Source organism: Engraulis encrasicolus, chromosome 1 (genome assembly GCF_034702125.1).
Source record: "Engraulis encrasicolus isolate BLACKSEA-1 chromosome 1, IST_EnEncr_1.0, whole genome shotgun sequence".
NCBI classification, from domain to species: domain Eukaryota; kingdom Metazoa; phylum Chordata; class Actinopteri; order Clupeiformes; family Engraulidae; genus Engraulis; species Engraulis encrasicolus.
This window is the reverse complement of record NC_085857.1, coordinates 49,294,255-49,321,060: the sequence shown is the minus strand read 5'-3', so window position 1 is coordinate 49,321,060 and position 26,806 is coordinate 49,294,255. Positions and strand designations below refer to the sequence as shown.

The following is a 26,806-nucleotide window of genomic DNA, read 5'->3' as shown; positions in this document are numbered from 1 at the left end:
CCAAAGAATGAAAAAGAAACACATCACACCCATTCTTGATTCTTTATTTCTTAACAATGTCACTACTCGTGCACTCCACTCATTTGTCTGCGGTAAAAGTTGAGAAAGCCTAATTTAGGGAGCCCAAAAGCGGGGATGCAAATGCACCACTGCATCCCCCTTGGCACCTGTGCACACACTTATCCAATTATCGCTAAAATGAATGCCACTTTTGTCATTAAGAAATGAATGCTACGGTAATGCATATAGTACCAACACAGTTCCCGCTACAGCAGGGGTCAGGAACCTATGGCTCTAGAACCACATGTGGCTCTTTTGGGAACTGTATATTGCTCTTACTTATCTAGGTTTGCCAACCTTCCCTTGAACTACGGAATTGTCCTGTATTTTAAAAAGTATGGGTTCCATATTGAGTTGAAACAAGGGAGGTTAAAAAGTGTTAAAATGAGGAAATTACATCTAGGAAATACAAAATTCTCCCAGACCCTCGCCATAATGAAGTTGACAGTTGGCAACTCTAGACTTACCTGTTATCAATAAAAGCAATAACGTGACAGTAGGCCTACACTCTAAAAATGTTGGGCTTAATTGAAATGCATGCTTTATTCAGTGTTTTTTAAAAATGGTTTGGCTGTCATAAAAATTTCTTTTTTAAAATTTGGTATATACACAGTAAATATTGGAGTGTTAAATATTCAGTGTCAGTGTTAAAACAGGGAGTGTTGGTGTTGTTTTAACACCATATTGATTTAAAACAACACTGTGCATGGTGCTGTTGTTAATTTAAGGATGTTAAATCAGGGTGTTGGTGAAACTGGTGTCAAAAATATCCAGATTGGTGTTGATAGCATTACGTTCTGACGTCCTTACGTAAGAATTCTATAATACATTTTTCCATGCCAGCAGCAATCGCCATCTTGTTTTTCGAAAGTGCCCGAACTCTGTTAGTTGCAACTAGAATCTACCGGCCAATTTGCATTAGTTTTTTTGATTTCTGGAGGACCGTCATCAAAACCACCGCATAAGGTAAACGAAATTATAAATTGTATGTAATTATGTACCGAGGACACCGTTTATCTTTACATGAACCTCTGTTGCCTTTTATCAAACTCCGCCATTGCGACGCCATACCCGTCTAATGTGGCTAACCAGGGTTCTAAAATATTTTCATTACAATTTCTCACGACTGCTGAGGATAGCGACCCATTGAAATCACAATGATCGTTTCCGTTTTAAATTAGGTTGAGTATCGGGTTATTTCACACATTGACACTAATGTTAGTGCAGTCTACTTTAGCCATGTGGTAGCCTACTAGCCTGCATGACTGTAAAATTAACTTTCGGGTAGTCGTCGTTACATTCGATTATACTTGGTCTGGATTACCTAATGTTATGTGTTTCTGTAGACTATGTGTAACTTGGAAGCAACCCGCTGCCATTATAAGTGAATTTCTTGTCCCCTGATTGTTCACATTTCACAACAGGGAGCAATGCTCGTCCAGGTGGAGTTGCAGGGTAAAGTGAAGTGGGTAGCCTACGTGTCCCCACCAATGATGACCGCTTCGACTACAGGAGATTCATTGAAGAGAGTAAGTTTAAGTTATATCCATATCGCTATAGCAGGGGTGCTCAGACTTTTTCAACATGTGAGCTACTTATTGAGATGGGTGTGTGGAAGTGATCTACTGGGGGTTCGGGGGAGAACATTTGAAAATACAGCTGTTCGAAATGCAATTTTAACACAATATGAAAATGTATTTGTAGGCCTATATAGGCCTACACATCAATATTAATGAAAGGTGAATCAGCGGTGAATAACAACCTCATACAGACCTTATTTAGGCCCACTGGAAATTACGCCTGTTTTTGATCACAAAGGGAGACCATAGTTGGCTATCAAGTTTATGATAAATGTAATTTTCATAAATGAAGTTATTGATGTGCCCTCTTGGTTTTTGGCCAGATTTTATGTAATCCCCTTTTCACTTTAATATGAGTGCAGAGCTATTTTCTCCCTCCCTGAAGTGTTATTTCATGTGTGCATGCTTGCTGTCACCTATTTGAAGGGTTGTTGGTTTGGGATTTCGTGGAGGACTTTTTTAATGCCGCTGTGAGAAGTAGACAGAACAGCGGTTTGCGGGCGTTTGGCGTTTTCACGTGGATGATATTGTCTTCGTGGACGTTACAGACATCCCTAGTTCCAAAAAATAAACAAGGAGACATCTACTGAATGGACCGAAAATCGCGCTCTCTGTCTAGCGGCCGCGCTGAACAGACCATTTGAAAAGACGCGCCTGCACTCAGGTTAAACAGGCACACATCATTCACTTTCCCCTCGCACGAGTGCCTATGAAATCTAATCGAAGTAGCCAACTCCACGCTCAATGCGGGAGTTGCATCTTGCCTGCACTTCTCAGAGCATTGTTTAAAAGGGGGGGAAAGCAGGGGATTGCCGGTGTTCGGGCGGTTGTTTTCTTCTCTGGCTGTTTCTTTTGAGCGGTGACGCTGCCTGTAGGCTACTAACTGAACATATAGCGCACGGTATCGGCAAACGTCTCGTGCCGTCCTATTTTTTGTGCTCCGATGTTATGACTTATGAAGAGTTTGAGTGTGGCGCTTGACAGTTATCCTCCTTATCTGAAGACGTCGTTGTGTTTATCCTGGGTATCCATAGGGAACTTTTTTTTTTTTTTTTAAGTGTCCTCCTACGATCTACCAATACTGCCTCCGCGATCGACTGGTCGATCGCGATCGACCTATTGAGCACCCCTGCTCTATAGTTATCGTTTTGCCTGCGGTGTCTTTGCAATTAATATGCTGGCATAGCATTGGCGCTGTCTTATGAAAACTTCTGCTTTGCCCTGTCGGAAAAAAAAACATTGATCCCTCGCTCGGCTGTCCATTTTTCCAACAGAACAATACTGTGCACGGACACGCGGAATAAATGCACATTACTTATGATATCAGTCTGTTCAGTGAGAGGATCTTACTGTAGGCCTACCCGTCGCGCTACAACCTAAACGTTTTTCAAATGTGTTGCTATGGTTCTTGCAACACTTTTCTTTTGTACCGCTCAGTTGGTTAGCAGCATGCATGGTAGTGGGACTTACATGGTTTTTGACTGCATGAATGCTGTCAACATTGGGAAGCTGAATTTGACAATTAACATGCATGTCTAGAACTATATGTAAGCTTACCATGGGTAAAGCAGATCATCATAGTTAGCCCTCTATGGGATTTTAGAGAATAGTCAACTTTGATATTAAGTTAAATCTTTACTTTTCAGTTGTAAGCTCAAAAGATTCATTACATTTATGCACATGCTGGTGCAGATGCTGGAAATAACTTGCTTGCTGGCATTATATGCTTATTTTAGCTAAGTACAATGCTATGAGGTGAAAGAAAAACATGAGTGGTTTAGAAGATTGATGATCACTTGGCTTAGTATCACTCAATTATTAGAATATTGGAAATCTGTTGTAGATGTTGTCATCAAACTCTTGAGAGGCTAATTTCCTTTTGTGATTTGTATCCTTAGTTTCAGCTAAATTCAACTTGCCAAATGGATCTGAGGTGGACCTGAAGGACTCCTCAGGAGTGGATGTGGAGGAGGATGTCTTTGATGAGCTACTGGGATCAGCCACTGTGTCTTTCAATGCATTTCTGAAGAACTCCGGTAAAAACAAATCTTAGCATTTACATTGTCTTAGGCATTTGCAGGTTTATGTGTGGGTCAAATGTACATAAACGTGCCTTTCTAAACACTCAAGGTCACTGTACAACATGAGATCATCAGTAAAAGCACAGTATAGTGGTACAAAAGTTAATAAAGAAGGGTGAAAATAAATTGATTTTGCAGTCAAAGAGAATAGGCTGACTGGAACAGATGGGCCACCTGTCCAGATTTAAAGAGGGGAAGAGAGTTGATGTAAAGGGTGTTCAGGGGGAAGAGTGTTGCAAAGTTGGGGAGCAGAGTGTTTGGCTCTGTACCATGGGGAGAAGAGCTTTCACTCAGAGGGGATGGAGGAGGAGGGTCTAAGGGAGCGGGATGGAGGAGGAAGTTTCTGAGGAAGTGGGAGGGGAGAGCAATGTGGAGAATATCAGACAGGGAGAGGGGTGCAAGGTTGTGGATATCCATGAAGGTGTAAAGCAGGATTTTGAAATTGATTCTGAATTGAACAGGCAAAAGAGAAGAGTATTACAATAATGAACACGGGAGGTGACAAGACTGTTACATCCAAGAATACAGGTGGAGTTGGTAATGACAGAAATGCCAGTTCAGCATATTTAATACAAGTAAAACAAAGTCAGGGTTTCCCCCCAGCAGGGCTTTTTCTGAATGGGGAAATAGGGGCGCTCCACCCTCATACCTTCTCGGGTGCACCCTCATACTTCTTTTTTAAAAAAAATATATATCAATTGTTTGAGCACCCCTAGTAAATTCCCCCCTTCACCCCCCGCAACCTGCCATGATGCTCCCTCATACCAAAAATTCCTAGAAAAAGCCCTGACTACCCCAGGACTTAATTGCTAAGGTGGCCACCTTGACAATTAACACCTTCCACCTTGACTAGGTCCCCTGAAAAGATAAAGATTTCATGTTGTGAATGTAATTTCCAGTGCTGCTTAACCAAAAAGTATATACATTCAACGCCCCACCACCTTCCCCAATCTGAAGGATAAAGCTTCACCAACTGGCTATGTGAGTAGCAGGAATGTGCCATTTGATGCTGTGTTTGTTACAGGTTTGGATTTTATGTTTTGGGCTGTCTATAATATATCTTCTGTGAATTCAACAGGAGTATACCCCCATGTTGAAATAATCATAATCTGCTTCAGTAGTCATTGTACATGTTCACACACACACATATTTATTTGGGTGAAATTCAGCTTTCCAACAAGAACAGTATTCATGCAGCCCAAAACCATGACAACCCCACCACCATGATTGTAGGCATGGGACTCTTCTCTTTGTACTACTTAATTGGCTACAACTACACATGCTTGACGGCATCTAAACGTTTAAGTGTTGTGTTGAAACTAGTGGTGGGCCGTTATCGGCGTTAACGTGCTGCGATAATGTGAGACTCTTGTCGCGCGATAAAGAAAATATCGCACGTTAATCTATTCTCAAAATATATGTTTGGAATTTGGGTATGCACGTCACCATAGCGTTTAATTGACAGACGCTTTCAGACTGCGCTCCAGTCGTTTCTCCTCTCCACCTGCTGCTTCAGCAGACCTACTAAATATGAAGTGTTTGCATGCTGAAAACATTAATCCCTCTGCCGTGGTAGGTGTTGTTTAAGTGCTTTTTCATAAGTGGTAGACTAAAGAGAAGTTATTGTTTAAGGTGACCGAGAGACATGTGTGTGAGTATGCTACCAGCCCGACATAGCCTACATTTCCTCACGCATTGCATGGAACACATAGCCTAAACAACTTCCAGAAATCTTGCCTGTGCCATAATTGAAAAACATTCCGTGTGATATGCATTTTGAAGATTGTCAAACTGAAACTGTCACTACTCTCACTGAATGTTTGTGTTGCAATCGCGCACATTTGCGACTCAGTGAGATATTCTCATGTCAAACGGTAATAATCCTTGCGGTTGTCGCGCTTGATTTTTTTTTTTGCCAACTGAATTCATTTCAAGTTGTAACTCCTCTGGCGTTCTGACTCTGAAAAAATTGTCAGGTTTAGGCCAAATCGCCGTGTGCCAGTGCTGCAGGTTCTAGATAGCGAGTAGCCTGGCTCTGCTGAGGGCTGCTGTGCCTACTGAGAGCTCCTCCCTCTCTTAAAGGAGCCGCTGCTCTTTTTACCAGTCAGTGGCAGATTCTCTCTCTCTCTCTCTCTCTCTCTCTCTCTCTCTCTCCATTAGAAATGCTGAATTGTTGAGGTAATTTTGTTTAAATAGCCTAAATGTTTGATAGATTTATCTGTATTTGCCTCCACAATGTATAGCGCTGTTCATTTTGAAATTTCAGCATCTTGTAACTGTAAATGCTTCCTTATATATTGGACACACTTTACACATATTGCAGTGATTTTTTTCATCACCAAGTATCAACATAAACATTTTTTGAAGATGAGATGCATTTTGGAAAAAAAAAAAGATGAGCTCTGGTCTAATGCGCCATCTGTCTTAAGAAACCCCAAGGTTTTTTTCGGCATTATTTTGGTAGCGTGCCTATTCTGAATGAGCCATTTTGATATAGATTAATCTAGATTAATCTATGCCCACCACTAGTTGAAACCAACACATTTGTTTAAGATGGTGCTTTGTGTGGTGCTAACGAAGGACAAAGAAAGGTTCTTTATGGCTTACAGTCAAGAATGGTAGTGGCACTGAGTTGGTTTGAATTTGCATGGATGCCGTCAATATTGAGAAGTTGAATTTCACAGAAAGAAACACAATATGTGCAGAACATTTGAACTACCATATGATGGGAAAGACTGTGAAATGTCACTTTGAATATTAAGTGCATCCAAGCACAATTTTTAAAAATAATTAATACTGAGTTTGTCCTGTTACTTCGTTCCAGGTTTTCTCTGTCTTCCAGGTTTTCTCTCTCATCAGTTAAGTGACTAGTTTGTTTCCTCACTTGAACTACCTTCAGGATGTTGCAGCTACCCAGCCCTTCCTGCTCTGCGTTGGAGAAAACAAGTCCAAAATTCAGAAGTATTACATTGTGCTCGACCAGAAGGCCTTGCCATGCATGGCACACACTGCTGTGGCTGCCTTTGATGAACTGTTCAAATCCCACTTTGTGTTTGCAGTGGCCTACGACGACACATTGTTCAACTTCTACACATTCCTGCAAACAACCGTCTACGGCATTGATGTAGCAACGGCAAAGGAGAGTCCAAGGGTGAAGAAATACGAGTAAGAATCGACAGCATTTAAGATGTTCACATGTTTCATTTGCAATACACCCCACAAAGATTGTTCTGTACTTCTGCAGCATTTAATGTTTACTCATGCTCTCTATCCAAGTCGTTCATTACGTTTGAAATGTGGAGAGCGCGACTGTTCATCGTTTTTTTACTCATACAGTGGGTACAAAAGACATTTACTGAAAACGCATGTGGACAACACTTATGTCAATTGTGAGGATTTTGTTAATGTCACTAGTAACAGCGGTAGCTTTGACGAACTGCCTAGTTGTAGTTCTGCAGTCAACATTGTGGCACCCCCTAAAAGAAAGCTGTTGGTTGATATGTGCAGCTCTCTTATTGCTGAAGCACAAGCATCTGGACTGAGTGAATCTAGTGTACAGTCTTTAGTTTGCTCAATGGAAGAAATTGTCAGTGGTGTCTATAGTGAAGCAGAGGATGCTGTTCTTGCATCTGTTTCATCAGAGGTTAATGAAGGAACCTTAAGTAAAATCAAGGACTGTTTTCAAAATGTACAGAATCCGTTCTCACAACTCAATACTGAAACTAAACGGGAAAGATATTTTCAGGAAAAATGGAAAATGGTTTAACCAGTGGAGCATGTTCTTGGTGTGCGCTTTGATGTGCGTAGAGATAGAACCACAGGCACATACAGTCAGATTCCGGTCAATGATAAGTTTACTTATGTTCCAATTTTAGGAACTCTTGATTCTATGTTCACAAATCAGGAACTCTGCAACTGTTTTCTGCAGTTGAAAGTTCATCAAGATGGAATTTACAAAGACATTACTGATGGTTCATACTTTAGAATTCATCCATTATTCTCACAAGAACAACATGCTCTACAAATTCAACTATATTGTGACGATTTTTAGACTGGGAATTGTCTAGGAGCTAAAAGGGGAATACACAAGCTTGGCTGTATTTACTTTACGTTGAGAAATTTGCCACCCAAGCTCAATTCTGTATTGATGAATAGCCATCTCATTGCATTGTTTCATGTCGAGGATTTAAAGAAATATGGCTTCGGTCCAATCCTACGAGCTCTTCTTAATGACTTAAAACTTCTGGGAACAGAGGGGATTGAAGTGCCCTTTTCAGACAACCCTCTTAGGGGGACCGTCATTCAGGTTACTGGTGATAATTTAGGCATACATGGCCTTTTTGGAATGGTGGAGTCGTTCAGTGCAACCCACTGTTGCCGATTTTATTTAACCAATAAGGTTAGTTTACAGACTATGTTTTCTGAGGACGAAAAACCCTGGCTTGGTTTTTCGCACCAAGGAGCTTAATTTGGAACATGCTAATACTGTGGCTCAGAATTCTTCAATGGTACATTCATTTGGTGTTAAAAGACCCTGTCCTCTAAATGTACTACAGTTTTTCAATTCTTCTGAAAATTATTCTGTTGATGTTATGCATGATCTTTTAGAAGGCGTTGTACAATACAAGTTAAAAACTCCTTTTCTAATACTTGGTCAGGGACTCCATATCGTTGTCCACACTTTCAGAACGTATTCACAGCTTTAACTATGGATTCAGTGAGCGGAAGAACAGGCCCGGTACAGTCAGAGTATATAATGGAGGTAATGACCTTGGCCTCAGTGCCATTCAATCATGGTGCCTCCTCGAAAAATACGCCTTTGATTTTTGGAGATCTAGTTGAGGAAGGAAACAGTTACTGGCAAGTTATTCTGCTGTTGATTCAGATTGTGAGTATTGTGTTCTCACCAGTTATTACAGAAGGTATGACTTATTACTTGAAAATTTTGATTTCTGACCATCACAAACTTTTTTCATCTGTGTTTGCAAACAAGATCCCAAATGTATTAGGAAGATAGGCCCACTGACATATTTGGTGTATGAGATATGATTTTTTTTAAAGGTGTGAGAAGAACTTCAAAAACATTACAAAAGCCCTTGCAAATAAGCACCAACGTCAGTAAGCTTTTCATTGGGAACGCTTTTATTTTAAAATATTTCAGTTTGGCCCCATTAAACACGTCTTAACTTGTGAGCTGGAGGGCAATGAAGCCTTGTTGTCCTGTGAAGCATAGAATATGCCCATGACCGTAGCGACATTTGAGGCTAGCGAGGTCCGGACCTCGCCTATCATGAGTTTTTTTTTAATTACTATTATTTGAACGGCAAATATGACCAACTGGAACACACAAAAACATCTATAAACATTTGTGAAGCGTCCTTTGCAAACTGTGGTTAACCTCCATGTGCTATGTGTTCTAGTTTTGCCTTTGTGTTCTGTTTTTGCGAGTAAACAAGATTAATTAATATCGCAAGTGGTGCGACTCGTGGGAGAGAACGCAACTCAGCCGACATCGCAAGTGTTTGGTCGCGTTCGTGACAGCGCATTGCGCAACGCAAAATTACCATGCTTTCTGGTTAGGAAAATGCATTGAAATGGCAAAGTGTGCGTGTTTAGCCTGCGCAGTAATGTGCCGTCATGAACGCGCCCATTAAGCACGCGCTTGGTGAGATCTCCGCTATCAGAAAGCCCATGCTTGGTGAGATCTCTGCTAACAGAAAGCCAACCGTTGTAGACCTAAAGCTCATGCGTAACAAGTAGGCTATGATGTCTTAAAAAGCCATTTGAGTCATTATTTTTAAGAAGGCCGCATCAGCTGCATCAGCTGCTGCATAAAGGTAAAAGCATAGGATATCCGTGAAAGGTAATTGATTGTAAATTGGAAAGCCTGTGATAAACACTGATAGAGGAGGTCACCGGAACATCTTCAGGTGTGGATATTTTCCTGTTCATTTGGACAAGTGCCAAGACTATCGACGTTGCCACATCTTCGTCAGTGTCAATCGCAGTAAAATATCCACACCTGAAGAGGCTCCTGTGAATACTGTGTCTGCATAGCCGTGACGCACCAGATGGCTCCGGAGCGCGGAGGATAGGCTACTTTTCTTTCTCGTTGATAGACTTTTGTCTTCTGCACTTGTGAAGAACTATAACAACAACTAAATAAAAACAAAACGTTTGATGTGGCTCTAGGAAGAAAAAAGTTTACTCCGAAATAGGTGGTTTGCACTACAGAGATAGCTATCCCTGTACCTTTGGAGGAAAACAACTGAAGTGTAATTTCAGGGGAAAAAAATGTAATTTGAGAAAAAAATATGAATGGCTGAGCAACTTGCCATCTGAGGATGTAGCTTATTGTGCAACTTCTGGGTCAAACTTCAGTTTCCTTACAAAGGGCTTTACTGACTGGGAGAATTCTGTTTATGATAAAAGAGGCACGATACCAAAGCATAGCCATTCAAAGGGAACAGGCTGAGTTGGCTGAAAACTACAACATATTTATTATTATACATGTCTACATATTTACTGTTTCACATTAGGCCTATACATTCATAGAGGAGGGCACTATATATAGGCCTGTGTTGCCTATATTTATTTATTTTATGAATTAATTTTTAATTGATGTCTTATATCAATAATAAAATTTCGGCGCGCGCACATCATGGACCTCGCCTACTTCACATGCCTGGCTACGGCCATGAATATGCCTAGTGTCTGCACTACCTCATGGGTTAGAAACTATGGAACTGAGCACCATACTGGAATGTTTGTCTGTGTAAGCACAGAAAATGAAATGCCTGTGTTCAGAAAGATTGGCAAGATAATCATCAAGGATGATGAAGCGTTTCTACTCACCACAGATGTTCATACTGTGTATTTTGATGATCACCTTCATGCATTTAGAATTGAGGAGGGAGATGATAACTTAACTGTTATTTTCTTGTCTGACTTGACTTATTTTCGGCCTTATGATCGTCAGATTTCATCTGCCGATGACGACATGATTTATATTGTGCCATACTGCTGTTTTGTATGAATTGTGTTTTGAAATGATCTATTCAATACAAAGGTTGGCAAATTCATTTCCGTGCTTGTTGACTTTTCAACAAGGCTTCATTGCCCTCCAGCTCACAAACTATGGAACTGAGTACCGTACTGGAATGTTTGTCTGTAAGCACAGAAAATCAAAATGCCTGTGTTCAAAAAGATTGGCAAGATAATCATCAAGGATGATGAAGCGTTTCTACTCACCACAGATGTTCACACTGTATTTTGATGATCACCTTCATGCATTTAGAATTGAGGAGGTAGATAAGTTTACTGTTATTTTCTTGTCTGACCTGACTTATTTACGGCCTTATGATCACCAGTTTTCATCTGCCGATGACGACCAGTGTTGCCAAAAGAAAATCAGCCAAAGTCGCTATGGGCTTGCTGAAAAGTCGCTAGAAGTTGCTAGATAACGTCATGGCGTTACATATAACGTCACGCACGGCGCGCTGATCGTGCCCACATGCCTTCGTCCACAGTACAAATGGGCGGTGCTAGCTACTTTTTGGAGATCAGAGCTAATCTGCAGCCCTGCTTAACCGTGGAAAACGCTTCTGACGGCGACGCAGAGTCACAATTATGTGGAAAAACGATGAATTTGTCACTGAAAATGCACGTTTTAAAAAGTCGCCAGATGCACCAAAAAGTCACTTAAGTCGCTAGATGAGTTTTTTGTTGCCATGTGCCCGAGATTCACTGCGGTCCGTGCGTTCAGCCTGCTAGTGCTCATTTAAATTTGTCATACCGGTATGCATATCCCAAGGAGCCGTTGTGGTAGCTTTTGTGATACACACCGGATTCTCATTCCCCCTGTATCTGCTTGTAGGGTAGACCGAGTAAAGTTAAGTACAGGGTACAGTTTAGGTAAATCAAATATACCTGTGTAACAACAAGACTCTGATCTAATTCCAAAGTGTAGGCATACAGTATATCACGAAAGTGAGTACACCCCTCACAGATTTGCGAGTATATATTTTCATAGGAAAGCATTACAGAAATATCACATTGACACAATGAGTAGTGACCTTTTAACAACATATTTAACCGCTTAAATTTCTTGTTCACTCAGAAAAAAACATTATTCAAAACATACATTCAAATTAATGTTTGAACATGTACTCACAAAAGTGAGTACACCCCAGATGAAAATCCGGTAGAGAAGGGGCTGTGTTTGCTCGAATCGTCTCGAAATGAAAAGGGAGGTCATCAGTGTGCGTTTCAACCTTTCTTTGCGTTGAACTTTTACATTTTGAGTCTGCATCTGGCTTAAATAGATTGGTGTGAGATTTGAATGCAATCCTATGGAGAATATCATGACCTGCTTCAGTAGTCACAGTGCATGTTGACATGTATGTTTCTTTTAGGTGTATTTCAAATTACCAATGTTGACCGCATCCATGCATCCCCAAACACACCAAACACAGCCAAACACACAGCATCAGCTGAATAATGATTATCGTTTAATGGTGTGTATGTGTATGTGTGTGTGTGTGTGTGTGTGTGTGTGTGTGTGTGTGTGTGTGTGTGTGTGTGTGTGTGTGTGTGTGTGTGTGTGTGTGGACACAACATGGACTGAATGATGATTACGCAAAGGAGTCTGGCCCGCCAGGTGTGTGAATGCACTACAACCACTTCAGTGTACATCTAGTGTATTGTATGTGTGTGTGCACTTCAGCATGTGTGTGTGTATGAGTGTGAGCATGCACCTGTTTCTGTGGGTGTCCATCTGCACTGAAGCGTGCGTGTGTGTGCGTGTGCGTGTGATGAGTTAATGAAGGAGGAGCGGAGGACAAAAGCTGCTCTATAAATACTCCAAAAGACCATACATGCCCAGCGTAAATGCCTGTTGTGTAAGCAAATGTCTCTGTGTGTGTGTGCGTGCGTGCGTGCCTCCATGCGTGCGTGCCTCTGTGTTTGTGCGTGTGAGAGTACTTAAATGCCTCTTGTGTAACATGCACACCCATGTATGTAACACAAGTCCAAAGCCCATCCAAACATCAACCACCAACTACCTCCATCTCTCTCGATCTCTCTCTCTGTCTAACATGTACCACCCCCTCATGTTCAGAAATACACACACGTTCACATGAGTTTTGTTCACGCACACACACACACACACACACACACACACACACACACACACACACACACACACACACACACACACACACACACACACACACACGCACAAACACAAAACCCTCTACCAGCCTACCTAACATTTTGGATTGCATACTGCAGGCCTACTGGATGGTATGTATGTAGAGTGGTACTGAAGTGTATAAAGAATGACATGCCATGACATAACCGTTTGTATTCTGGTCTTATACTGTGCTGTGTGCGGAGGCAGGAAAACCTGAGCCCTGACACTTTTTATTTTCACCAATTCAATGAACTAGCTGGTCATGATTCATGTTGATGAGCTAATTAGTGAAATTGGCTGTGTTGAGAGCACAGGCTGAAGGGAAGACTTAAGCAAGACTTTTAAGTGGACGGACTTTCAAACTGGCCGCATATTATTTTTGTGCCTATATTTAAGCAGCATTCAGACTGGCCACATATTAATTCCTATATAAGCCCTATATATTACGCATATTAATATTAACTGACTTATATGTGGGCATGGCACAAATGCTTTGTGGGGACAACTGTTGGAAGTCTACTATTGGTCAGTGGTAATGTGAAAGGAGACTCTGACGGTCCAGTTTTTTGGCTCCTGCCTGTTTATTTTAGCTTAGACTGTAGAGAGTGATTGAAGTGTATGAGGTACTGTGACATTACATTTGGTCTTCCCATATTTTGACTGGAGAGAGAGAGAGAGAGAGAGAGAGATTTTGACTGGGGAGAGCAGTGCAAATTAAAATGTGGTTTGGGACTAGCGGTCAGGCATGGGGACATGAATGGGAGGCCCTGAGGTTGAGGATATACTGCTTAAAGTGCAGTTATGACGCTGCTCTCTTGTACTTCCACATTCAAGCGATCAAATAAGCAGATTTTCTGAAGCGTCCCGAAGGATATCCCCTGGATGGCACAATGATTTCGCACTCCGCAAGAGGGTGCAGGAATGCGTAGATAATCCACACATCGATATGCATTTCAAATCATCATTATAGTGTAACTATAATTTTCTCTCTATCATGAGGATAGGTTGGAGAGAGAGAGAGAGAGAGGGACAGGGACAGGGATAGGGACAGAGGACTTTGGGACGAGCAGTGCGGCGTAAATTGCATCCAATGTGGTTTTGGACTAGCGGTCAGACATGGAGGGCATGAATGGGAGGTGCGGTGAGTGAGGATATACTGCTTAAAGTACAGTTATGGTGCAGGTTGAAAAGAGGAGAATGTGGGTGTGGAGCAAGCGAAATGTTGGGAGGCGGAAAGAACTAAGGATAAACAGTAAAGGTGACACATTTGCCATGATTGCTGCTCCCCTGTACTCCAGATTCAAGCTAGCCAATGAGCAGACTGGATTTTCCGGAGTGCCCCGAGGGATATCCCCTGGATAGCACAATGATTTTGGACGCCACAAGAGGACGCAGGAATGCGTTGGTAAACCATGTATCTATATGCACTTCAAATCATCACTATACGTTTTTGTCATGAGGATAGGTTGGAGAGAGGAGGGGGGGATTTTAACTAGGGAGGGCAGTTTGGAGTAAATTGCATACAATGCGGTTTGGGACTAGCGGTCAGGCATGAAGGGCATGAATGGGAGGCCCTGAGGGTGAGGATATACTGCTTAAAGTGCAGTTATGGTGCAGGTTGGAAAGAGGAGAATTTGGGTGTGGAGCAAGCCAAAAGTTTGGGAGGTGGAACAAACAGAGGATAAAAAGTAAAGGTGACACATTTGCTGAGCAATACAAAATACTCTTCACTGACACTTCAAATCACTGCAGTATGCTTAACTTGCAGACAGATAACGGCTTAAATAAAGCATACTGAGAAATTGCTGTTTTGTTTTATCCCACACTCAGTGTGCCTTGCAGTGTGTCTTCCTATCATATCACGTCACTTCTTCTCTCTTTACATAATGAAAACAGACGTCTCCTAATGCCAACATCACTTTCATCACTTGATGCTGCTAGTTACTTAAAGCTCAGATATATGACTGATATGTGCCTTCATATCTCCAGGGATTTGCACATGCTTTTTAAGCATAGCAGTCATTAGATTTACATTTTATTCATTGTTATGTATAGCCTACATATGTTTCCATGTTTAATCATGAGTGCTCTTCAAGGTGAAGTTTCATGTCATTGTGTAATGAGAATCAAGTATTAGGGGATATACATGAGTATGGGTAGTCGATTTGGTAGGGGACAGTACGCTAAGACAAGGAAGAGAGGGCCTGACAGAAGATGCAAAAGTAAAGGTGACACATCTCCCAAGGAATGCAAAACACCACCCACTGTTTATGTAAAATCACTGAAGTACATGCAGGGACTTTGAATGCCTACTGTGTAGGCCATTCTAGTGTTCAAACCAATTACAGACATCTTTGTTGGCTACACAACTGGTAGATATAGTGAAGGTTATCAGCTTATGAAAAAACACAAGTGGTTTTGGAAGGGGATATACAGTACACTTAGGTGTTTGACTGAAAAAGTTAAGAGTGAAAAAGTCTAAGCAACTACTATGTGGCGGATGCGGACAATTTATTCTACTACAAGAACAACATAATATTGAACATTTATTTTGCTTTGGAACTACTTGCCTCAAATGAAAATGGATTGAACCTGTAACCCCTTCACTGGCTGATACAACCGGTGTAGCCTTGGTAACAGCATGCATCACAATGAACAAGATGATGCACAGCGTGAAAACAAAAAAAAGAATAAATTACCTCAGCAAGAGAAGGAACATTAAGTTCATAGACAACATTTTTTTTCAACAATTCTAGGACTCATTATGTATAATTCAATGTACAAACAGGGTAAAAAAAACATTTTCATTTTTCTTATAATAGCTTTGAACCTGTAACCCCCATGAATGCCTGATGCAACAAGCATCAACATGGACAGCATAATCTACAGCATGAAACCTATGCTAACAAGTTACCTTTGGGAAGAAAATCAGATAACATCTGTTCAACATTCTTGGGCTTATGATGAATGTGCTACATGACATGTAAAAATTGTTCTATCTAATTCCTTAGGCCTCTCGCTCACATATTCTGCTAAGTGTAGCCTATTATTGTGAGACATCAGTAAGACATTAGTTCATTTGTAAAAGATAAACTTTCTACGGAAAAAAAGAGTGACACAATTCGGCAAAATTTAATCACAGACCAGTGTACTGTATGTTACCATGGTTACTTAAGGTCAGACGTCACCATATGTCATGGGCGTAATTTCAGGTGTGGACGGTGGGGACATGTCCATACCACTTTTGAGATAAACCTAGCTTGTCACCACCATTTTTTCACAAATATAATGTAAAAACGGCATACTCAGACAATTTGCCATGGTAATGTCCCCACCATTTTCCAAGTTAAACCTACACCTTTGCCATATGTGGTCAGTCTCCCGCGCTGGTGGTCATCGAAGTCGGAGAACGAAACGAAATCTGAAACGTTTCTGCAAAAAACAGCGTCGCTATGGAAACATTTTTGGCTAAAACGTTTCAAATTCCATTCTGTTCCAGTCTCGTGCACCCTCTTGTTATGTAGTGGGAACCTGCTGTGTGTGTGTGTGTGTGTGTGTGTGTGTGTGTGTGTGTGTGTGTGTGTGTGTTCAAACTTCCATCATTTATCATCATTATGTGCATCACACTGAAGTGTGCATCATGCTACAATTCACCCCCCTGAATAAAGCATGGCCCTCCAAAACCAACATCACACCTAGACCAAAATCATTAATTGAGACTGAATATGTGTTACAGCAAAATTCCTTCCCCAAGCCATTTTTATGCATCATTAATCATCAATATGTGTGCCACACTGTAAAGTGTCAAAGTACATAATAATTTTCTTTAAAAAAACAAAGAATGATTCCACCTGCAACCCAGGCCAGCATCTTTGCTTTCATTTATCATTACTGTAATAATTCTTTGGTACTGTATGTGTTACAGCAAAATCCCTCCCTGAGCCACCTTCATCATCAAATCTATATTAGGTATCATCAATATCTGCGCCACACTGAAATGTGTCCCCCGTAATTACATAATGCATTTCCCCTCCAAAAAAAAGAAAAAAATAATCAGACAAAAGAATTCTATTCAGCCTGCGGGTCAGTCCAAAATCTTTGGCCTCACTCTGTAGACATTCATCTTCTTTCAGCTTTATTTCACTGGCTGACACCCGTTGCTGCCATGCCAATATCTCTCCCCCTCACCACATCAACGGCCAACATCCATCCATCCCTAATCCAGCTCTACTTTCCTGTCTGCAGGTGTCACGCTTAAATCATTCCCCAAAACCCCCCCAGGACGTGTTCAATGATTGACGACATAGAAGTTCCCCCGGAGAGTGAATTTGTGATTTTGTCAGTGCTGCATGGTGCGCAGAGAATTGACCTCATGCACCACCAAACAGCAAAGTCAAGCAGAAAACGCACACACACACGGACTCACACACGCACAAACACACACACACCCACACTCTCACACACACACACATACATACACAGTAGTTCCATTTCCTAAGTGAAAGCCAAAAATCTGCCTCATATGATTTATTTGCTTGCGGCCTTGTGACGCAATGCTCAACGTCACTGATGATCAATTTTTTTTTTAATAGCTCACAAAACTTTTTGACTGATTGCAGAGTGGTTCTCATTCATGGGGGCCGCTAGGGGGGGGAAAGTGGTACAGATTCCAAGGGCCCAAGCACTGATGGGGGCCCTTAAGTGTGCCCAAGCACTGAGAGGGGCCCTTAAGGGGGCCAAAAATTCGGATCTTTCATGGGGCTTCTCATTCAAATTCTCTGTGGCTGAGTGGCTGTGGTGCATTGAGGATTGCTGCCAATCACAATATACACTTTTACGCACTTTGAAGCGCGCACACACACACACACACACACACACACACACACACACACACACACACACACACACACACACACACACACACACACACACACACACACACACACTGAGTCATGCACACAGAAACTTCTGCACTAACATCTGCACCTTTTCCAAAACTCAAATCCATCATCACCCAGCCGTCTTCCACTTCCATACAGAGGGAGGAACCAGATGGGTCTTTCTTTTTTATTTATTTATTTTTGCTTTTAATTCTTTTATTCATGATAGGAGAGTCGAGTGAGACAGGAAGGAAGTGGGGAGTAAAAGACGGGGATGGATTGGCAAATGACCCGGGCCGGGACTGAACCGGTTTGGCAGTGCAGTGCCCTAGCCGTTTGAGGTACAGCTGGGCTGGGTCTCTCCTGTGGGCAGGGGCGCAACTACAAATTTCTGGGGGGGGGTATGCAAGAACTATTTTGGTGCCCCCTCCCAAACAAAAAAACGTAATAATTATTTGGCGCCCTCCACCTCTTTGGCGCCCCCCTGCAACGCATACGTTGCATATACTCACCAAACCAGCTCTGAAGGAGGTGAGAAAATGGCCAGAGGGAGCCGTGTCACGACTACAAGACTGCTTTGAAACCACAGATTGGGACATGTTCAAAACAGCTGCCACCCACAGCAACCACATTGACATTGAGGAGTACACAGACACTGTGACCTCCTACATCACAAAATGCATTGATGATGTTACAGAAATAAAACGCATCACCACCAGAGCCAACCAGAAGCCATGGTTCACAGGAGACGTTCACAGACTGCTGAGGGCCAGAGACAAAGCCTTCAGAGCAGGAGACGTAGCTGGCCTAAAAGCAGCAAGAGCAAACCTGTCCCAGGGCATCAGGAAAGCAAAAAAGGAATACTCGGACAAAATAACAACACACTTCAAAGACAGCAGAGATGCACAGAGCCTGTGGCAGGGCATACAGGCCATCACGGACTATAAGCCCGCACCACGAAGCTGTGACAACAACACCTCTCTGCTAAACGACCTGAACAGTTTCTTTGCCCGTTTTGAAGCACAAAATGACAGTCATCCACAGAAAACTCCCCCTCCCCCCCATGATCAACCCCTGTACCTGTCCTCTGCCAGTGTGAAGAGGACACTGGCCACCATCAACCCACGCAAAGCAGCTGGCCCAGACAACATACCTGGCCGAGTGTTGAAGGATTGTGCAGAAGAGCTGAAGGATGTCTTCACAGACATCTTTAACATCTCTCTGGAGCAAGCAGTCATCCCATCACTTTTCAAAGCTGCTACCATCATACCCGTGCCGAAGAAATCATCACCATCATGCTTCAATGACTACCGTCCTGTAGCACTGACGCCCATAATCAAGAAGTGCTTCGAACGGCTAGTCCTGTCACACATCAAAGCCACCCTACCCCCCACCCTGGACCCCTACCAGTTCGCATACCGAGCCAAGCGATCCACGGAGGATGCAATCTGCTCTGCCCTCCATCCAGCCCTCACCCACTTGGACAATAAAGACTCATATGTGAGAATGCTGTTCATTGACTTCAGCTCAGCATTCAATACCATAATACCACAACAACTCATCAGAAAACTGGACAAACTAGGTTTCAGCACCTCCCTCTGCAACTGGCTGCTGGACTTCCTGATGCAGAGACCACAAGCAGTACGGGTAGGGAATAACACCTCAAGCACCCTGACCCTGAGCACGGGGGCTCCGCAAGGTTGTGTTCTCAGCCCCCTGCTGTTCACGCTGCTGACACATGACTGCACAACGACCCACAGCACTAACCATCTAGTGAAGTTTGCGGATGATACAACACTGGTGGGCCTCATCACTAAGGGCGATGAGACCCACTACAGAGAAGAAGTAGACCTGCTGGCCAGATGGTGCAAAGACAACAACCTCCTGCTGAATGTCAACAAGACCAAGGAGATTGTTGTCAACTTTCAGAGGGTCCAAAAACAACTGCCACCACTGACCATCGACGGTGATGCTGTGGAGAGAGTGAGCAGCACCAAGTTCCTTGGAGTGCACATCAGCGACGACCTCTCTTGGACCACCAACACTACATCACTGGCGAAGAAGGCCCATCAGCGTCTCTACTTCTTGCGCAAACTAAAGAAGGCAAGTGCTACACCCTCCATCATGACAACATTCTACAGAGGAACCATAGAGAGCGTCGTGTCCAGCTGCATCACAGTGTGGGGAGGAAGCTGCACGGAGAAAAACAGGAAGACACTCCAGCGTGTTGTGAACACAGCGAAGAAGATCATTGGAGTACCACTCCCCTCCCTGCAGGACATTTACACCGCACGCCTCACCCGAAAAAGCACTGATGATCATCAAAGACACAAGCCACCCTGCACACAAACTGTTCAGCCTCCTGCCCTCTGGAAAGAGGTACAGGCGCCTCCGTTCCCGTACCACCAGGCTTGCAAGCAGCACGATGCATCAAGCAATCAAGATACTGAACACTCAACCCACTCTCCCTTCACTGTCAGCCTCTAGCCAGCCAGGCCACTGACAACGCTCCCCCCCCTCATCCCCACCACCATATCTGCGACTGAACATTCCACCTGCACTACTACATCTGTGACTGAACTTTCAACCTGCACTAACTCAAAACATACACATGCACACACACACACACACACACACACACACACACACACACACACACACACACACACACACACACAAGCACACTGCACTTTCTGCACTAAACCCAAACATACACACACTGACACACAACTCATACTCACACACATACACACACACACACACACACACACACACACATACACAGGTACACACACACAGACGCACACCGCACTTTCTACCTGCACTAAACACACACACACACACACACACACACACACACACACGCACACACGCACACAAAACACATACAAACACACACACACACATACTGCTGCTGGTGTATTTAATAAAAACCTTTTTTTAATTATTTATTTCTTCAAATGCTACTATTACTATGTCAGAACGCTATAAAGGACTTTTAGAAAAAAGAACAACAAAATACCTCCTCTTAATGTATGTTCTCTACAAGTCTTCTGTTGTCCAGTCTTGCACTTTAAATGTCTGTATGAGCAATGTCTACGTCCATACTGTCTATGTCCATGTATGAGTACTGTCTATGTCTATACTGTCTATGTCCTTACCTAGATTAGTCTATGTCTGCATGGGAGAGCAAGAAACGCAATTTCAAATTCTTTGTATGACCAGTGCATGTAAAGAAATTGACAATAAACTTGACTTGACTTGACTTGACTTGAATATACTGTAGTTGCGCCCCTCCCTGTGGGAAGAACTTCGGATGACCGAAACATTGTATTAAAGTTTGGTGGTGGAATGGACAGTGTGCGGTATTTCTTAACACTTGAATGACAATCCCACTGGCATAATATCCTACGCACCTGCCCAACTACAGAGGTGTACAAAAGCGTCTTTGTTGAACATCTCTCCTGTGAGAAACCAAATAGAGATGTTCCCCTCTCTCAGCCCACTTGAAAACAAACTTGACAGAAAATGATTAATTAACTCTTCACTGAACATGATTAACTAAAAATCACGTCATTACGGTAGCATCACCATTTTAATCCAGAGCCCAGGTTTGGTTGATTGCTCACGAGGTGCCCCCTTCTACAGGGAAAGTTTCTAAAAATGACCGTGACAGGCGATGATTAATTAGCTGTATAATATTATGAAGCACCAGGAGCTTATCCAGAGCTCCCTGCACAGTAAGACTAGTGAAACGCAATTAGCTTACCACTCATGCCAGGATTGAACACGGTCTTGAAAGAGAGGGATGGTCTCTGTTTGAAACAGGGCAATGCCGTACAAAGAGCGACTGATTTTGTGCCATGTTTTCCTCATTGGACCATGGAAGGTCCTTGCAAGGTGTGGGAAATCTCCATTGATCATTCACCCACACATTACTTTAACACAATGGAAGTCAAATGGAAGTCGTATGGAGGGGAGGGGGGAGTTGGGCACGAGCCTGGGAGAGAGAGAGAGAGAGAGAGAGAGAGAGAGAGAATGATTGTGAAGTTAAAGTACACAAAAATGAGCAGACTTTTTTGTCTTTCATTTATCACAGTTCTTCAGCTTCTAAAATATAGTGCAATGTAATCTGGTTAAATGGAGGTTGAAGATGAAAAAAGAGGTAAAGACTGAGAGGAGAAAGAGAGGAAGACGTAGCCATGTGAGTTAATAAAGTGATAGAGAGAGAGAAAGAGAGAGAGAATTAAAGACATAATGTGTGCATTCCAATATGCAGACTCCCGTCCTCCACTTGTGCTTGTGGCCTTGCCCTGCCTCCTGGACCCGCCTCCGTGGAGAAAACAATAAAGTTTCCCGGCTGTCAGCCTTGCCACAACAACTTTTGGGGGACAGTTTTTCATACGCCATCCCGATTGCAAATGAGAAAATGACATTAGTATTGTGCTTTTGCAAGATATTGAGGTAATTTTCTGTCGTCAGTGACATCCTCATGAGGTAACAAGCAGGCCAGTGAGCAAGGGAGGACAGGAGTCTGCATATTGGAATGCACCCACTGATCTGAGAGAAAGAGTAGAGGAAGACTACTGTAGATATAAAGAGATGCAGCTGTGAGAGTTAAGAGCCCCCTCTCTGGCCATTATCTCAGCAGCCATCGGCTCTACATCCATCATGTCTTTATGAGTGCAACTGTGTGTGTGTGTGTATGTGTATGTGTGTATGTGTCCGTGTGAGAGAGTGAAAGAGAGAGAGGGAGAGGGAGAGGGAGAGAGAGTTCAGCACTCCATGGAACTCCATATGTCTTTTAGTGTCATCACAGACTGTGTGTGTGTGTGTGTGTGTGTGTGTGTGTGTGTTTTCCAGTGGTGTGTGTGAGTGTGTTTTCCAGTGGTGTGTGTGCGTGTGCGTGTGCGTGTGTGAGTGTGTTTTCCAGCGGTGTGTGTGTGTGTGTGTGTGTGTGTGTGTGTGTGTGTGTGCGTGCGTGCGTGCGTGCGTGCGTGTGTGCGTGCGTGCGTGCGTGCGTGCGCACGCACTTGAGATCAGCTCTCCATGTGTCTCCATATGTCTTTTAGTGATGTGAGATACCATGAGGGGTGCCAGCTTTAATGTATACTTATAGTACTTATCTGATTGGAGATGGGCAGAGAAAGAGAGAGAGTGAGAGAGAGAGAGAGAGAGAGAGAGAGAGAGAGAGAGAGAGAGAGAGAGAGAGAGAGGGAGAGAAAGAGATAGATATAGAGATAGAGATTTATGATATGAGTAGTGCAGAATGGAAGAAAACAGCTAGACGGAGAGGTACCAACTGAGACAAACATTAAATGAATGATCTGAACTGAAATGAACGCAACTGATGCCTCATTGCCTTAAACATGTCCCATCAAGACATTGAAATTAGCTAAAATGGATTGGTTCCTTTTCGGCGGGAATCTGAATTGTTGCTTTGCCATCCCAGATTTAAGTCTGGAAGAGACTTGAAGTCGCGATAGCCAGGCAAGGCTACAAAAGATTCCAGACAACCTTGATATTCTGGGACGAGGTTGAAAGATGTGCATTGTAAGGAATAACGATTGGTGAGAAGGTCCCTGTCGTGAAATAGCAACCGACAGAGTGATGCCGGACCCCAATGCAGAGCCTGATATCGAATTCACAAGACAGAAATATCAGACCTCTGAGTGTTGGAGAGACCCAGTCAAGTGAACGGCAACCAAACCGAATTCAATCGCATGTGTAAGGGTGACGTAATTATGTTGCCAATGCTTGAGAGAAGTTTTTGCCTATGTTTTTATATTTTAAAATGAAATAATAAAATATTCTTTAAGCATGAAGTATCTCAGGCCTATCTTATTGTTAACGAAAAGAAATACACTGCCCAATGGTTTTCACTGCATTATAATGTACTTGCTGATGATCAGATGTCTGCATCATCCTACAGGAAACAACACGGTCACGACTCCTAAAATAATTGAACAATGCTCCAATCTAATCTAAAAATGCTCAATTTCCTCAGGTAGAACATCCTAGCTCGCAGTTCCCTGCAGCTATTTTCTGTGTGATGATTACAAACCAATTTATTATCTATTTCAAACTAATAAGATGGGGATGGTGCATGGGAATAGAGGCAATATATGAATTGACAGAAAGAGACAACAAAAAAGAGAATAGAGAGAAGGGGGGTACAGAGAGAGGCACAAAGAGGAGATTGGGAGAGAAAGGGGGTAAGGGGAAGAAAGTGTGACAGACAGAGAGAGAAAAGGGGGTGGTAGTATCAGGGGGGAGAAGAGTCAGATAGAATGAGAAAGGCGGAAGGGGTATAGACGGAGATAATATTTAGAGATAAAGAGAGAGAAAGAAAGAGTATGGAACACTGAAACGAGAACAAAACATAAGAAGAAACAAGCAGTAAAGCTTAGAAGTAGGATGTAATGGTAAAGCACGATAAACTGAAGATGGGTGGGTGAATGACACAAGAAAGAAATAAAAAAAGAAAGAAAGAACTAGATTGCATTCTCACAGAAAATGCTGGAAGCAGGCTTGCCTTTTGGGGCAGAGCTGAGCAATTTTATTTTTGATATCTATACATAAATTAAAAACAAACTACTATTGTGAAAACAAAGCTAAAAGACATGTGGGAAAAATCCATCCACCCAGTCAGAAGTTATGGGCCAAACAATTCAACCATCTTGGATTCAGCCATCTTGAAAGTGTTGTAGCTCCGCGTTTTGGGGATATACTAAATGACATACATGCTATTTTAAGTTGGCTAAGGAACACTGCATATGATATCATTTTAAAATCAACATGCTTCCGAGTGAGATTCGAACTCACAACCTCCATATCTCTAACCCAGCACCTTTGCCATTGAGCCAAGCAGCTGGCTGTCATAAGTGAGCAAGACAATATCACATTGCATTGACGAGCTGTACAATAGAATTCTAGATTTGTAGTGCAGGTGCTCGTTAAGAATAGAATGTTGAGAGATTGTGACAGTTGAGATGGAACCCTTTATTGGCAGCACCTGTTATGATCTGTATGGCAGTTAGTATTTTACTCTAAGGCAGAGGGAAGAATCACAACATTTTCTAGTTTGTAGCTCGCTGTTATTAAAAAAAACTAAAAAGAATTGGCACATGTCCTTTTCACAGATTGGAGTCATATTCCTGATCTTTCTAACAGCCCTTGAATGAAGTTTATAGGTTAACCCTCTATACCCCAATAGAATATTACAACAATGCCCCTGTTTCCTGAGAGTTCCGGGGAAAAAAGGGCAATTTCAGTGATGTTTTAAATAATGAATAATAACTTAAAAAGTACTGAAAAGTGACAATTGCAAGTTACATTCATATTAAAGGTTAGAAAACACTCTTTATGGTGATATATAATTCATTGACAACTAAGCTTTCAGAATTTCCATAGACTGCCATTCATGCGGATGAAATGGTAAAAAAAATGTGGTAAGTGATTTAATATCCTCCACTCCTTTTGACTTAAATAGAAATTTAGCCCCATTAAAAAGGTTGTAATTATACTGCACATGACTGTCAAATGTGTTTTAATTTGGCCAGGTTGTAAATTAGACTTAAACTATGACATTGAAAAAAACACACATTTGAGAAGTGAGTCTATATTCATTTGAAAATAGTTCCCAAAAGGTAGCAGATATATGGAATTTTCTCAATTTCATTTAGGCCTATGACTCGTAGCACTCTAAAAGGCCAAAAAGGAGTTATAAAACATTCGAAAACCATAATAATAATAATAATAATAATAATAATAATAATAATAATAATAATAATAATAATAATAATAATAATAGTCCTAATAGTAATATAGGCCCTATGATGTACTTAGGCCTACTATGTTCAAATAGGCCTGGTAAACAGAGTTAGTGAATAGGCTACATTAGCCAACACAAAAAAATGAGTCTACACTATCTATCTATCTATCTATCTATCTATCTATCTATCTATCTATCTATCTATCTATCTATCTATCTATCTATCTATCTATTTATCTATCTATCTATCTATCTATCTATCTATCTATCTATCTATCTATCTATCTATCTATCTATCTATCTATCTATCTATCTATCTATCTAATCACAAAAGGTCAGAGGTCAAACAAATGGGAACACCCCCTGATGAAACAGATGACGTGCATTCATTCACGTTTTGTTTACATTTGTAGTTGGTGAGCTATGGATTAGCCAGGGATGATAACTGCACTGAGCTAGCTAATAACCCTTGCTTGGACTAAACACTGACTCTACACCAAAGTACTGTATGGATATAAGACAGGACAAGAAAGACTGACTGATGTAAACTTCTCCAAACTATCTGCACGAAAGGTAAGACATCCTATCTCTGTATAGCGATTTGTTGAAGCTGGAAACGTCAGTGTCTGAGGTGTCAGTGGAAGTTAGCGCCAAACTAAGTTATCAACTTGACATCTGTGGCAAAGATTCACAGTGGTATTATTTTATTCTGAACGTGGCATGTATCACTCAAATCGCTGTAATCACAACCCAACTTGAGAAGATCATCTTCCAGCACTTGCGATGACTTGGTGCATGTCAAATGGAAATCCCTACTCTGCGCTGTTGACACCTTTCACTGTAGCTTGCGTCACGGTTTCCCTGGGGTAATTTCGGAGCCTGTAATAATATTTTGAATCTTATATGCAGCGTGGAAAAGGCAACAATTATCTATAAAGTGGTTTGATGTTGTAGTGAATAGACTGCGTGAGTGTTGTTCAGCAGATGAGCAGAAACTTCTGCCGAAGTTGCGGTCGGCTACCTCAATGTAGTAGGCTACTTGTAGCTTGGCTACCGCGGTCACACATCATGAACACAAATATTTGCGTCGTGCGTTTCAAAGCGTGAACAGTCAATTTATTCGTAGGCTGGGCTATAGTTGTATGACGGATTTAAGTACCACAAGTCCAACTATTATACAACTGCCATGGCCAGATAGAGAGATAAACTGTGCTATTGATTCATATCAGCTGAACCAG

General features: G+C 42.1%; 1 protein-coding gene across 1 annotated transcript in view; it reads right to left on the bottom strand.

Annotated features, from left to right (window-relative positions):
- Positions 1-26,806, bottom strand: part of LOC134453856 (glucagon receptor-like) — a 173,142-nt gene that overhangs the window by 60,160 nt on the left and 86,176 nt on the right. The gene's annotated exons all lie outside the window — the stretch shown is intronic.